Source organism: Crocuta crocuta, unplaced genomic scaffold (genome assembly GCF_008692635.1).
Source record: "Crocuta crocuta isolate KB4526 unplaced genomic scaffold, BGI_CrCroc_1.0 scaffold330, whole genome shotgun sequence".
In the NCBI taxonomy this organism is placed as follows: Eukaryota; Metazoa; Chordata; class Mammalia; order Carnivora; family Hyaenidae; genus Crocuta; species Crocuta crocuta.
Genome location: NW_027530521.1, coordinates 1,538,089 through 1,554,001, shown reverse-complemented (window position 1 = coordinate 1,554,001; position 15,913 = coordinate 1,538,089). Strand labels below are relative to the sequence as shown.

Below are 15,913 nucleotides of genomic sequence, written 5' to 3'. Positions count from 1 at the left end.
CAACTGACTGAGCGACCCAGGGGCCTCCTGAGTTATTAATATTTTTAATGCACAGTGGATGATGAATAAGTGTTGAACCAAGTGTCAAATTTTGGTCTGTATAATAAGATGAATGTAGTTAATTATGCACTCTTTTAAAATTGTACCCCTTTGGATATAAAGTTAAGGGGTATGGCAACTTCTGAGATTCACGTTTCCTAAAAATTGCAAACCACTGGGTTTTGAACTATTGTACTTAAACTTAACAATTCTTTTTGTGTATTTGTATTTTTTTTCCTAAAAGTGGTTATTAAAATTGAAGCAAAAACTGCAGATCTTCAGCTACTAAATCCTCTATTATACTATTTTATTTAAATACTAAGAATTAGCTGGACACAGTGGTGTCCTACCATGTGTACATAATGGAATTATACTATATGAGGGTGGAGGCAAGAAAATTTTTTTCCCATTATGTCTCCTGCTTCCATCCACTCTGCATTAGCTGTATTAGCTTATGACCTCTATGACTCAGAGCAGGGTGCCAAAAATCTAAATGCATAAAGAAGACATTAACTTTTGAGCTTTCAGAGACCCAAGTCCTACTGTATGAGTAGATAAAGATAATTTTGACTATTCAAAAAAAGTACACACTGTAGAATTTATTGCACCCACTTGATAAAGTACATCCCCAATACTCTACATTTATATTTTATTCAAGTGGGAGTGGAAGGTATTTGTTTTGGAATCTTGAGGGATTATTTAACCTTAGCAATACCTGAAAATCCCTGAAGCTTCACTTTTAAATATTTCTTTTCTTTTTATTTAAAAAACATTTTTTAATGTTTATTTATTTTTTGAGAGAGAGACATACAGAGCACAAGCAGGGGAGGGACAGAGAGAGAGGGAGACACAGAATCCGAAGCAGGCTCCAGGCGTTGAGCTGTCTCGAACTCATGAGCTGTGAGATCATGCCCTGAGCCAAAGTCGGACACTTAACCAACTGAGCCACCCAGGCACCTGAAATACTTCTTTTCTTTTTAAAACATATTTTACTTTATTATAGAAGAGATGAATAATTTCATTCATAATACTGGTTGGAGAGCTGCTTAGATTAGAGAATGAAGAGTACAGGCAAAAAATTCCTCATTGTTATATTCAACATAGCTTTTTGTTTTTATTTTTTAATGCAGTAAGTGTATAGAGACTCACTAGGAAATTGAGGCACCTGGGTGGCTCAGTTGGTGGAGCGTCTGACTTCAGCTCAGGTCATGATCTCACGGTTCCTGGGTTTGAGACCCGCGTTGGGCTCTGTGCTGACAGCTCAGAGCCTGGAGCCTGCTTTGGATTCTGTGTCTCCCTCTCTCTCTGACCCTCCCCTTGCTTGTGTGCTCTCTCCTTCAAAAATAAGTAAACATTAAAAGAAGAAAGAAATGCAGGCTTTTCAGCTAGTGAATGAGCTCATACTGCTTTAAGACTTTTTTGGCTTGTATGTTCACTTGAGAGTCTTCAAATATGTATACTTTACTAAAAATTCTTTTTTTCCTTCTAAAAATTCTTGAACAAAAGTTATTTAGGTTTTATATGTGTATAATTTGGAAGTGATCCAACACCAATTTGGGGTGTTGAACTGAGTAAGGAACCATGTTTTCAAGCATGGGTTTAATAGAGGAAAAGGTGCATGAGTTGCTCATCTTTGCTTCCTCATAGTTAAATTGTGGAGGGGCGCCTGGGTGGCTCAGTCAGTTAAGCGTCTGACTTGGGCTCAGGTCATGATCTCACGGTTTGTGGGTTCGAGGCCCGCGTCGGGCTCTCTACTGACAGCTAGCTCTGAGGCTGGAGCCCGTCTTCGGATTCTGTGTCTCCATCTCTCTCTGACCCTCCCCTGCTCCCGCTGTCTCTTGTCTCTCAAAAATAAATAAAAAACAATAAAAATTTAAATTGTGGAGACCAGTAAGAACTGAAGGTGTGTCCTGATAGGTTAAGGGCAGTGCAGCCAGGAAGAATGCAAAGAAAGCTATCTAGTCCTCTCTGCCCAAGGAGCATTAACAAACTTTTCTTAGAGTTTGGGTTTTAAATTTAAAAGGATTTTAAATCCTTACAGGAATGTAAAATTGGTTTAAATCTTTAAAATAGGTTTTAAATGTTAAATGGATTTAAAATTAATTTTAAATAATTAATTGTTTTTAACCCTAGAGTAAACTGTGGGCCAGTTTATTTTAAAAAAAAAAATCCTCCAAATGCCAGTGTAGGTGCTACAGGAAATTTGTTTGGCCCTAGGGGCGTCCTTGGTTACAAGAGAAGGGCATCAATACTTAGAAAAACAGTTCAGTTAACAATGCACAGTTGACAGTTGGTAGTATCTTCTTAGTAAAATAAAGGTAAATAAAGAATTTATAGAAGTGTTAATATTGCTATTTTGGAAAGTGTCTGTTTTCACTTTTGATTTTCGATTCATACAAATGTGAAAAATACCGAGTTAAAAATAATTTTATATTCTCTCTAGTATTGAGGTTGGTTTGTTCCCCACCCCTCCAATTTCTTCTGTATTGCCCACAACTATTAGGTTGAGAGATCTCTATTAGGAGAGAAATTATACGGGGGCGCCTGGGTGGCTTAGTCGGTTAAGCGTCCAACTTTCGCTTAGGTCATGATCTTGCAGTTTGTGGGTTCGAGCCCCGCGTCGGGCTCTGTGCTGACTGCCAGCTCAGAGCCTGGAGCCTGTTTCAGTCTTTGACTCCCTCTCTCTGAACCTCCCCTACTCACGCTGTCTCTCTCTCTCTCTCCCTGAAATAAATAAAACATTTAAAAAAAATTTTTTTTTAAAAAAAGGAGAGAGATTATACGGAGAAATACTTATTGAGATTTAGTTGTCCTTTTTTAAATATAAGTTTAAGGGTGTTTTTACTCCTGAATCTATTTCTGTTGGAATTTTCAAGAAACCAGATATTTGGCCTTATTTATTCTTTGGTGTAAATAAATAATCAAGCATGGCTTTTATCTTTATACCTTCCTTTTCTTTTGGTTTATTTTGCTTTTGGTTTCTTAAATTGAATACTTAAATTTAAGCCTTTTAATTATAAAATCACTTAATACTCCACAGTTTCTTCTGAATTCTCCTTTTGCTGTATCTCTTTGTCATCAGATATTCCCCACTTTGTTAATTTTAGGTAATTGTAACTTTGGTTTTTATGTAAGTGTTTATTAAAAAATTCTTTTTAATTTATATATGATTAACTTCTTGTATATTTCTAGTTTATTGGATTATGGGAAAAAACATCGTGGGAAATTTTTTTTAGTGGTCGAAAGCATGATTAATTTATCATATTCCTTGAACCTGAGAGAATGTGAATAATCGAGTTAGATAACAAGAGCTTTATTGAGGGTCTCATATGTAGCAAGTACCCTTTACAGGAACTATCTATCTCATTTAATCCTCACCACAACTATGAGGTAGGTATTACTTACTGACATTTTATAAGAAAGAAATATGAGGTACAGAAGGATTGAGTGACCTGCCCTGTATACCAATACATATATATAGACTTGGTTTTATTATTCAGTTCCTCTTTTTTTTGTTTATATCTACTTGAGCTGTCAAGTTATGTATGTATGTATGTCAAGAGTTATGTTGAATCTTCAGGTACAGTTTTGGTTTTATCAAGCTCTCCAATCTCTAGGAAGTTCTGCCTTATGTATTTTATTATTATATTGCTTATGTAAAAAGGTTTATGGCTATTATATCTTCGGAGAGTATTTTGTCCATTACTCAATATCCCTTTTAATCTTATTTCATCACTTTTGGCCTAGAATCCTGTTGTAAATATTACTACTTCATCTTTTACTTTTCTTTCTTTCCTCTTTTTTTTCTTTTTGTTTGATTTAAGTATACCTCTGTTTCTTTATTTCCAAACTTTCTTTGTAGCTCTGGAAAATGGGTGCCTGAGTGGCTCAGTTGGTTAAGAATCAGGTCATGATCTCATGGTTCATGAGTTCCAGCCCAGCTTCTGGTAAGCCCAGCTTCTCTCTCTCCCTCCCTGCCCTTCATGGGATTCTTTCTGTCTCCCTCTCTCGCTGCTCCCTTGCTACTTGTGCCCCCTCTCTCTTAAAAACAACTGGAAAACAGAGATTATTTTTTTTAGGTAATTTTTCCCAGTTTTAAGGACTAGAGATATCATCTGGAGTCGTATTTATATAATCTCTTGCCAAATTATTCAGTTATTTCTTTGAAATTATTTGCCCTTCCTTTATCGTTATCACCTTAAATCCAGTGTTATCACCAACCCCTGTCTGGATTGCTGAAGTAGTTTCCTAGCTGGTCTCTCTGCTTCTTGTCCCTTTATCTCCCACAACTCTGTATTCAGATTAATGTCCCTAAATCTTTATCCAAAGAAAAATCTGCACTGATTCCCTACCAATCTTTTAGAGTCTTTATTTGCTCACTTTCATCACTCCTCAGTAATCTGGCCAGACCATACTTACCCACTTTACTTTTCCTTACTCCTTTATATGACAATTTTCAGGGACACATTGCCTAATTTTGCTTCTCCCCTATTCTTTCCCCTCTCCCTCTGGGTCTCCAATTACACATATGTTAGACCTTTATTTGTGTTCTCATTGTCTCAGGTAACCTCATTTTTCATTTTGTACCTATTGTCATGGTACGATTGAAAAATACCTTAAGTAGTGCCCTTTCACTTTCCAAAGCATCCCAAAGGTATATGGTCTCTCTGGGTCTCTCATATTTTTCTTTTATTTTCTATCCTTTTTTATTTTCTATCCTTTTGCCTCTCTGTAGTTCATTCCTGATATTTTCTTTTGGCCTGTATTCATGTTCACTATTTCTGTCTTCTGCTGGTCTCATCTGCTCTTAGACCCAACCATTGAGGTCTTTTTTTTTTCCCCCAAGATTTTATTTTATTTTGTATTAAAAAAAAATTTTTTTTTTTAATTTTAGAGAGAGAGAGCATGAGCAGGGGAGAGGAGCAGAGAGAGGGAAAGAGAGAATCTTAAGCAAGTTCCATATACAGTGCAGAGCCCTATGTAAGACTTGATCCCACAACCTTGGGATCATGACCTGAGCTGAAATCAAGTCAGGAGGCTCATCTGACTGAGCCACCCAGGTACCCCTCAAAGGTTTTAAGTAGTCTCTACACCCAGCATGGGGTTCAAACTTACAACCCTGAGATCAAGAGTTGTGTGCTCTACCAAGTGAGCCAGCCAGGTGCCCCAAGACTCAACCACTGAGTCCTTTTTTTAAAATAATTTATTGTCTGGGGCGCCTGAGTGGCCCAGTCAGTGAAGCATCCAACTTTGGCTCAGGTCATGATCTCACGGTTAGTGGGTTCTAGCCCTGCATCGGGCTCTGTGCTGACAGCCAGCTCAGAGCCTAGAGCCTGCTTTGGATTCTGTGTCTCCCTCTCTCTCTGACCCTCCCCTGCTCACACTGTCTCTCTCTCTCTCTCTCTCTCTCTCTCTCTCTCAGAAATAAATAAAACACTAAAAATTTTAAAAATAATAATAAAATAATTTATTGTCGAGTTAGATAACATATAATGCATACAGCTTAGTCTTGGCTTTGTAAGTAGATTCCCATGATTCATCACTTACACACAACACCCAGTGCTCATCCCAAAAAGTGCCCTCCTCAATGCCCATCTCCCAATTTCCCTGTCCCCCCATCAACCCTCAGTTCATTCTCTGTATTTAAGAGTCCCTTGATTGTTGCGGTGCCTGGATAGCTTCGTCAGTTAAGCGTCTGACTTTGGCTCAGGTCATGGTCTCATGGTTTGTGAGTCTGAGTTCTGCATCAGGCCCTGTGCTGACAGCTCAGATGCGAGGCTCAAACCCACGGACCCTGAGATCATGACCTGAGCCGAAGTCAGATGCTTAACCGACTGAGCCACCCAGGTGCCCCTCTGTTAATGTATTTCTAATATCTGTTGTATCTGTTAGATTTTGATCATGTGGGTTTATCTCCATGAATGCCCAGTTTACTATAATATGTGCCAGATGTTGTATATGAAAAATTATAGAGATAATTTGTTGGCTAGGGTGACGTCATTTTTCCAGGGAGAAATTACATGTGGTTCTGGCAAAGGCTAAGGGCAGACCTTATCTCACATTACTGAAGATGAGTAATGTTTAAATTTTTTCACAGCAAAAAGTTTTTAAAAGTTGGGGGCGCCTGGGTGGCTCAGTCGGTTAAGCATCTGGCTTTGGCTCAGGTCATGATCTCGCGGTTCATGGGTTCCAGCCCCGTGTCGGGCTCTGTGCTGACAGCTGGCTCAGAGCCTGGAGCCTGTTTCAGATTCTGTATCTCCTTCTTTCTCTGACCCTCCCCTGCTCACGCTGTCTATCTCTCTCTCTCAGAAATAAATTAAAAAAAAAAACATTAAAATTTTTTTTTTAAGTTTTTAGAAGTTAGCTTTAAGTCACACAATTTTACATTTATGTGTTTTCTGAGAGAAAAAATATCCACTGTTTTTATAAATTAAAAAAAACCTAAAATATAGCCAAGCTATGGAGAGAACTCAAATGTCTTTTGACTGATGAATGGATGGAGAAGATGTGATACACACACACACACACACACACACACACCCCAGGAATATTACTCAGTCATCAGAAAGAATGAAATCTTGCCATTTGCAACAGCGTGGATAGAGCTAGAGTATATTATGCTAAGTGAAGTAAGTCAGCCAGAGAAAGACAAATTCCATTATGATTTCACTCATGTGGAATTTAAGAAACAAAAGAGATGAACATATTGGAGGGGGACAGAGAGAGGGGAAATAAACCATGAGAGACTCTTTTTCTTTTTTTTTAAGATTTTTAAATGTTTTTTAAATTTATTTTGAGAGAGCATGTGGGTGGGGGAGGGGTAGAGAGACTGGAGGAAGAGAGAGAATCCCAAGCAGGCTCCATGCTGTCAGTGCAGAGCCCAACGTGGGGCTCAGTCCCACAAACTGTGAGATCATGACCTGAGCTGAAATCAAGAGTTGGACGCTTAACCAACTGAGCCACCCAGGTGCCCCACCATGAGAGACTCTTAAAGATAGAGAACAAACTAAGGGTTAATGGAGAGAGGTGGGTGGGAAATGGGCTAGATGGATGATGGGCATTAAAGAGGCCACTTGTTAGGATGAACACTGGGGATGTATGTAAGTGATGAATCACTGAATTCTCCTGAAATTAATATTGCACTGTATGTTAAGTAATTAGAACTTAAACAAAAATTTGGAAAAAAAATAAAGCTCCAGGCTCCAAGAAAAAAATTAATATGGCAACAGCAAATTTATCTGGGATATATATTATGGATAAGAATGGAAAGGAAGAATAGATAAGGAAATACTTGAAGAAAAAGGAAAGACCTGTACGTAATACCTGCTATCTCTGTCTCTTTTTTCCTTGTTTTGTGTGCTCATCTTAAAATTCAACCTATTAAGGGCATCTGGGTGGCTCAGTTTAAGTGTCTGACTTCGGCTCAGGTCATGATCTCACAGTTCGGGAGTTCAAGCCCTGCGTTGGGCTCTTCACTGTCAGCATGGAGCCTGCTTCAGATCCTCTGCCCTACCCCCCACTCTGCCCCTCCCCTGCTCTCTCTCCCTCTCTCAAAAATAAAGTGAAGTTAAGTTAAAAAAAAAAAGTTCAACCTGTTACCTAATGTGAAATGGTATGGCTGCTTTGGAAGACTGTTTGGCAGTTTCTCAAAAAGTTAAATGTTGAATTACCATATGACCCAGTAATTCCCTTTGTAGGTATATATAGAGAATTGAGAACATATGTTAACACAAAAACTTGTACATGAATGTTCTTAGCAGTATTATTTATAATAGCTAAAAAGTGGAGACAGCTCAAATGTTCATCAACTGGTGAATCAGTAAACCAAATGTGGTATAGCCATATGATGGAATATTATTCAGTCATTAAAAGGAATGAAGTACTGAGACCTTCTACAACATAGATTGAACCTTGAAAACATTATGCAAAGTGAAAGAAACAAATCACAAAAGACTACATAAGATATAATTTCCTTGATGTAAAATGTCCAGAATAAGCAAGTCCGTAACTACAAAGCATATTAGTGGTCCCTTCCAGGGACTGGGAAGAGGAGGGAGAAGTAGGCAGCAAGTGATAGCGCCTACAGGATTTCATTTTAGTGTAAAGAAAATGTGATGGTTGTGCATCCTTGTGAATATACTAAAAAGCATTAATTTGTACACTTTATTTTTTAATGTTTATTATTTTTGAGCGCGAGAGAGAGACAGAGTATGAGTGGGGGAGGAGCAGAAAGAGAGGGAGACACAGAATTGGAAGGAGGCTCCAGGCTCTGAGCTGTCAGCACAGAGCCCAACGCGGGGCTTGAACTCACAAACTGCGAGATCATGACCTGAGCCGAAGTCGACACTTAAGGGACTGAGCCACCCACGCGCCCCAATTTGTACACTTGAAAATGGTGAATTTTATTGTATGTGAAGTACATCTGAATTTTTAAGAAAAACCGTATCAAATAATTTTTTTAACCAACCCAATTGCCTTTCTCAACATCCTAAATCACCCCTGCTTCTCCAGTTCAGAAGCTCCAAGTCTGTGTCCCCTTCCTTCCAAGTCCACTCCCTATACTGTGCACTCTGTAGCTTTCCAAAACTACCTTTCCTTGCTTCCTTATACCCAGATCTTTACAACTGTGGTTCTTTCATACTCACACTCCTCATGATTTGGGCCTTAGCGTTCTGTAGCTGCCATAAGCTTTCTCTTTTATGTGTTTACCAAATTCACAAATAAGTGTGAATTTCAGCTTGCACACACTCCTGTCTCAGATGTGTAGTTTCTTATACTATCTTGTTCTTTTGCATTCTTGGTGTTTTGTTTCCTTGTGCAGACTGTAAATTTTTGTTTTTTTAATAATGTTTTTAAAACTTTAATTTTTTTTTAATAATCTCTACTCCTGACTTGGGGCTTGAACTCATAACCCCAAAGTTAAGAGTCGCATACTCTTCCAACTGAGCCATCCAGGTGCCCCAGTCTGTAAATTTTTAAATTATGAATTCACCTAGTTAAAAGTTGGGAGGGAGGTTTGTGAGTGTGGCCTGGCAGCAGGTTCTTGATAATCCAAAGTTGTGAAAGCTTCTCCCAGACTTGCTTCCACCTGTTTCTAGGGGTTATGATGGTTATGCACCAGTTTTTAGATTAATTTCTTGGCATTTTGTTTCCTTACCATGCATGTAGGTAGTAGAACGTTGGATCTTCTATCTACGTGATTTCCTGGCTTATGCTTTTGAAGTTTTGAGAGTGACTTGCTCAACTCCCAGGNTTCCTTTTTTTCTTTTTTTTTTTTTTTTTTTTTTTTTAGAATTCTTCTGGCCTCTGTGATCAAGGAGCACTTGGCGCTACAGTTTTGTGCTGGGTACTGGGTTTCTACCTGCCTAGAACACTTGGGTCCTACCTTCCACTCCCATGCTTGTTCTGATACATTCATTAGAAGAACGTGACCTTACTCCTCATAGGCCTCAGCTCCCTGACACCAGTTTTTCCCTTAAATCTATTGTGTTGACTTACGTTTTCTGGAACTTGGGATTTCTCAATCTTTCTTATTCACTTGCATGTCAAAACCTTTTTATTGTCGTATTTTATCTGAATTTTTATGTGTACCAGGAGGGAGGGCTAACAACATCAGTCCAAGCCACGTTGTTCACCTGAGAGATTTTAAACTGACACCTGTCATGACACAGTGCGTTAAACTCTTTGCCTACCTTACTCCAAGGCAAGGATAGTTTGTGACAGAATCTTGGAAGTACAGCTACAGCAGTCTTTCAGATGTTTGAAAACTTGTATTTGAAATAGGCCTACAAGGAGGTAGACCTAATTTTAGAAAATTTTATACTGGGCAAAAGCTAGTTAAAATTCTCTACCCTGTTATAGACCATTTGATGAGAATGGATTTTATTTGTTAATTAACATTTTTTTGAAAACAATCTTTCTTTTAATTTTTTTAATTTTTTTTTAAAATTTATTTCTAAGAAGAGAGAGACAGCGTGAGCAGGGGAGGGTCAGAGAGAGAGGAAGTGACAGACTCTGAAACAGGCTCCAGGCTCTGAGCTGGCAGTCAGCACAGAGCCCGACGCGGGGCTTGAACCCACGAACCGCGAGATCATGATCTAAGCGAAAGTCGGACGCTTAACCGACTAAGCCAGCCAGGTGCCCCGAAAACAATCTTATTAATAGAAATATTATAAAAATCTTACAATGAATTCTCATATACTTTTCACATACATTCACACATTGTTCNAAAGTTACTTGTATTTCTTTTTTTATTTTATTAAAAAAAATTTTTTTTTTTACTTGTATTTCTTAAGAACAAGAAGATTGACCAAAGTGTAATTGTATTAAATTCAGGAAATTAACATTGATGAAATACTGTTACCTAGTATATAGTCAGTATTCAAATGTTACTAGTTGTTTCAATATCATTCTTTATAACAACTTAAAAAAATATTTTAATGGGGTGCTTGGGTGGCTCACTCAGTTAAGCNAAAAAAAAAAAATTAAAAATTTATTTATTTATTTATTTATTAGATTTTTATAGTTAAGGAATCTCTACACTCCAGCTCTACATTTGAACTTAAAACCCTGAGATCAAGAGTCATATGCTCTACCAACTAAGCCAACCAGTTGCCATTAATAGAAACTTTTTAAAAAGTCTTTAATCAAGCATTGCATTTCGTTGTCAAACCTCTTTAATTGCCTTTATTCTGGAACAGTTCTTCAGCCTTTTTTTTCTTGTTGTCTTTCATAAGATTGACATTTTTGAAGCTACAAGTCCATTATTTTATAAAATGCCTAAGCTCATCTGATTTCTTCTTCATGCTTAGATTCTAGTTATATAGGTTTAGCAGGAAGGCTACCTAGGTAATATGTCCTTCTTACTACATCACATCAGGAGGAATGTAATGTCAATTTTTCAATTGTTGGTATGTTTCTTTGATCACTTTAAGATTGTGACTACTTCCTTGTAACTAGTAAGTAATCTGTGGGAAGATTGTGTAAATACTCCATTTGCCAACAAACTTTCACCCAGTGATTTTTATCATCCACTGGTGATTTTTTGAGTTAATTATCCTATAAAAGTTGCAAATGGTAATTTTTATAATTTTGTTATTTATTACACAGTTATTACCTGACAGTCTACTATGAAGAAGTATTTAATCTTTATCCATTTCTTATACATCTGCCTTTGAAACCTTTGTTGGGGAAAATGTGAAAATACTTCGTGTAGGAAAAAATGACTGGCAAGAAAATATTGTCTCTGATCTTTCACTGTTAGCTGGAAAAGTAAATGTAAAATTGTGAGTTTTAATTTCAGTGCTCCCCAGACCTACATATTCTTGCATGTAAACATGAGTTTAATTTTTTAACATTTTATTATTTTTTTAAGTTTGTTTATTTTGAGAAAGAGCAGGGGAAGAGCAGAGAGAGAGAGAGAGAGAGAGAGAATTCCAAGCAGGCTCCACAGTGTTAACACAGAGACTGATGCAGGACTAGAACTCATGAACCCCGAAATCACAACCTGAGCTGAAGTCAAAAGTTGGAGGCTTCACTGACTGAGTCACTCAGGCACCCAAGAGAGAGAATCTTTTTTTTTTTTTTTTTTTTTTTTTTTTTAATATTTATGTATTTTTGAGAGAGACAGTGCAAACAGGGTTTGGGCAGAGAGAGAGAGGGAGACACAAAATCCAAAGCAGGTTCAAGGCTCTGAGCTGTCAGACAGAGCCTGACACGGGGCTCAAACTAATGAACTGTGAGATCATGACCTGAGCTGGAGTCAGATACTTAACTGACTGAGTCATCTAGGTACCCCTGAGAGAGAATCTTAAGCAGGCCCCATGCTCAGCACAAAGCTCAATGCAGGGTTCCATTCCAGGACCCTGGGACTGACCTGAGACAAAATCAAGTCAATTGCTCAACCAACTGAGCCACCCAGGTGCCCCAGGAATTTATTTTTTTAATTATAGGCAAAATATACTATTATCTCTCTCTCTTTTAGTTTATTTGAGAGAGAGTATATGAGCGTGTGCATGATCAGGGGAGTGGCAGAGAGAGAGAGAGAGAGAGAATCCCAAGCAGACTCTGCACTGTCAGTGTGGAGTCCCATGTGGGGCTCGAAATCACGAACCTCGAGATCATGACCTGAACCAAAGTCAGGAGTCAGACATTTAACTGACTGAACTACCCAAGTGCCCCCCCTTATTACTCTTTAGTCGTTTTTGAGGTTGGGGTGCCTGGGTGGCTCAGTTGGTTAAGAATCTGACTTTGGCTCAGGTCATGATCTCACGGTTTGTGAGTTCGAGCCCTGCATCAGGCTTGTGGCTGTCAGTGCAGAGCCTGCCTCAGATCCTTTGTCCCCCCACCACCCACCCTTCCTCTGCTCATGTTCTCTCTCTCAAAAATGAATAAATATTTATTTTTAAAAAGTTTTTTTTTTAATGTTTTTTATTTATTTCTGAGAGAGAGAGACGGTGTGAGCAGGGGAGGGTCAGAGAGAGGGAGACACAGAATCTGAAGCAGGCTCCAGGCTCTGAGCTAGCTGTCAGCACGGAGCCTGACGCGGGGCTCAAACTCAGGAAATGTGAGATTGTGACCTGAGCCAAAGTCGGCTGCCCAACCGACTAAGCCACCCAGGCGCCCCAACAATAGTCTTTCATATTTATATAATGCTTATTTCTATTCACATAAATTATAAAATAGTAACCTCAAAAACTATTTTTTAAATGTGTATGGGGCTGACAGCTAGCTCAGAGCCTGGAGGCTGTTTCAGATTCTGTGTCTCCCTTTCTGACCCTCACCTGCTCACGCTGTCTCTCTCCTCAGAAAAAAAAAAAAAAAGTTAGAAAGAATACTGTTAGTATGCCAATTGTTACTCAAAACAACTGAATTTGGCTAATAATAATCATCCTTAAATCGAGGAAGTGTTAACTGTTCAATATTAGATTAGTTCCATATATAAATTGTTTTCAAAAAAAACCTGAAGTCATCAAGAGAATTAGAAGACAAGCCGCAGACTAGAAGAAAATATTTGCAAAAGACATACCTGATGAAAGATGTATTCAAAGTATACAAAGAATTCTTAAAATTCAATAATAAAAAAAAGCCCCATTAAAAAAATGGACCAAAGACTTTAACACACCTCTTACCAAAGATAAATAAATGGCAAAGGGTTATATGAGAAGATACTTAGCATTGTATGTCATCAGTGAAATGAGATATACATACAAGGTTATCATATAGGTTTATTACACAATTACTATTTCCTATGCTGTACTTTTCATCACTGTGACTTATTTATTTTATAACTGGAAGTTTGTATCTCTTAATCTCTTACCTGTCTCACCCATTCCCCTACCCAAAATTAAACATATACTTAACATATGATCCAGCATTCACACTCGTTGGTATTTACCTAAAAGAATTGAAAACTTGTCGCCAGCAGAACAAGGGTTCTCAGAGGCTTTTCTGGGGGGGAAATTCAGGGTCCTCAGAGAGCCAAACCTCTATATACTAACACTTGAGGCTTCTTTCAATTGAAAATATTGGGGAGGAGGGCAGCTTGTTTCTGATGTCCCTCTGTGAGCCACACCAGTTTACCAGCCTCACTCATATACCTGACTTTCTGCTGTCTTTTTGGTGCCTTGCACTCAAGTGTGAATGAGACAGCCAAGGGATCACCAGTCATTTGATGAAAGCCTCCGACATGGCTGCCAGTGTTTTTCAAGCCAAGTGAAGAAGGGGGCTCCAGATGAGAGTGCCTCATATAGATCTGATCATTGAAGTCTAGTATGCTTTTTTTTATGTTTATTTTTGAGAGAGGGGCAGAGAGAGAGAATCAGGCTCCACACTGTCAGCACAGAGCCCTGTTGAGGGCTCCAACTCACAAACCATGAGATCATGACCCAAGTCAAAAGAGAGAGTCAGATGCCTAGCCAACTGAGCCACCCAGTCACCCTGAAGTCCAGCATGTTTTTTGATTCGTTGTTTCCCAAAAATTAATGTCCAGTCTTCTAACATTAGAGCCCTGAGTGAGTTTATGAAAGGGGTGTAGGGCTCAGAGTGGGGTCTGACTGCTTCTTCTGTGGACTTTTAAAATAATCCTCCCATTTTCAGCTCCATCTGCCATTCTACATTAAGAGAGTTCTGGTACCTCTCATTCCTTAACCTTTCTTGGGTTCTTTGGTTCAGATGAGCTTGCTGTATTTTGGGTTTCCCCTGTGACTGGCTTGGATATCAGCTCTGCGCTGCTCAGTCATTTGTTGCTTTTGTTTTCCATCTTCCAGAACTATGATGCTGTTATCTCCATGCCTGATATCTCCATGTCACATCTTCTGATCCATGCCACATCTTAAAAAGTGTATGCTTTTGGGGCGCCTGGGTGGCTTAGTCAGTTAAGCGTCCGACTTTTGCTTAGGTCATGATCTCGCGGTTCGTGGGTTCGAGCCCTGCATGGGGCTCTGTGCTGGCTGCCAGCTCAGAGCCTGGAGCCTGTTTCAGTCTGTGACTCCCTCTCTCTCTGACCCTCCCCTGCTCACGCTGTCTCTCTCTCTCCTAGAAATAAATAAAACATTAAAAAAAAAAAGTGTATGCTTTTTAAACACTGCCCTCCCCCATTCTTTATTGTTTTAATGTTTTAGGAGTGAGCAGGAATAAACATAAGCATGGAAACCTTTATACTTAACCAGTCTGTTTACTTTTTCCCCGGTATTTTGTTAATATCTTTCATTTGTTATTTCCTTTTATGCCTTTGTTTACAACCTTTATATTTCTGTGTTTTTAACTAGAAATTGGGAAAATAGTTGAGATAAATGTTTATCTGCCTATTTAAGTAGAACTCTTTTTTTCTGTTAAGTTAAAATTACCATTTCAGTTTGGAAGTAAAAGATCTAGAGAACCTGCCTGTTCGGTTAACTTTCCCTTAGTTGATTATATATTTTGCACTGGAGCAGTGATGTAGAATCCTTTGTCTAGTATTTGGATGTTCATTTTTAAGTATACAGCTCAGTGGTATTAAATACATGCATATTGTTATGCAGCCATCCCCATACCTCTTTTCATCTTGTAAAACTGAAACTCTGTACCTGTTAAACACGAACTCCCTGTTCTTTCTTGCCCACCCCACCCCCCCCAGCTCCTGATAACCACTATTATACTTTCTGACTATGATTTTGACCACCGTAAGTACCTCATATAAGTGCTGTCATACAGCATTTGTCCTCTTGTGACTGGCTTATTTCACTTAGCTTAATGTCCTCAAAGTTCATCCATGTTGTAGCACATGTCAGAATTTCCTTCTTCATTTTTTTTTAATGTTTATTTATTTTTGAGAGAGTGAGAACAAGAGAGGGAGAAGCAGAGAGAGAGGGAGACCCAGAATCTGAAGCAGGCTCCAGGCCTCTGAGTTGTCAGCACAGAGCCTGATGCAGGGCTCAAACTTACAAACTGCGAGATCATGACCTGAGCCAAAGTCGGATGCTTAACCAACTGAGCCACCCAGGAGCTCCAGATTTCCTTCCTTTTTAAGGCTGAATGATATTCCATGTATATAGATATACCACATATTCTTATTTATTATATTTTTGGTACTTGTTTAAAAATATTTTAAATATTTGCTCTTAATGCTGAGCGAAATAAGTCAGGCAGAGGACAGATACCATATGTTTGCACATATAGGTGGATTAGGAGGAAGCTAATGGAGGATCATGGGGGAGAAGAAGGGGAAAAATAGTTGGGGAGAGGGAGGGAGGCAAACCATGAGAGACTCTTGAATGCTGAGAACAAACTGAGGACTGATGGGGGTGGGGGGGAGGAGAAGGGAGGTGATAGGCATGGAGGAGGGCACTTGTGGGGATGAGCACTGGGTGTTATATGGAAACCAACTTGACAATAA

At 38.8% G+C, this 15,913-nt stretch overlaps 1 protein-coding gene across 9 annotated transcripts in view; it reads left to right on the top strand.

Annotated features, from left to right (window-relative positions):
* Nucleotides 1-15,913, top strand: part of ATG13 (autophagy related 13) — a 54,813-nt gene that overhangs the window by 1,435 nt on the left and 37,465 nt on the right. The gene's annotated exons all lie outside the window — the stretch shown is intronic.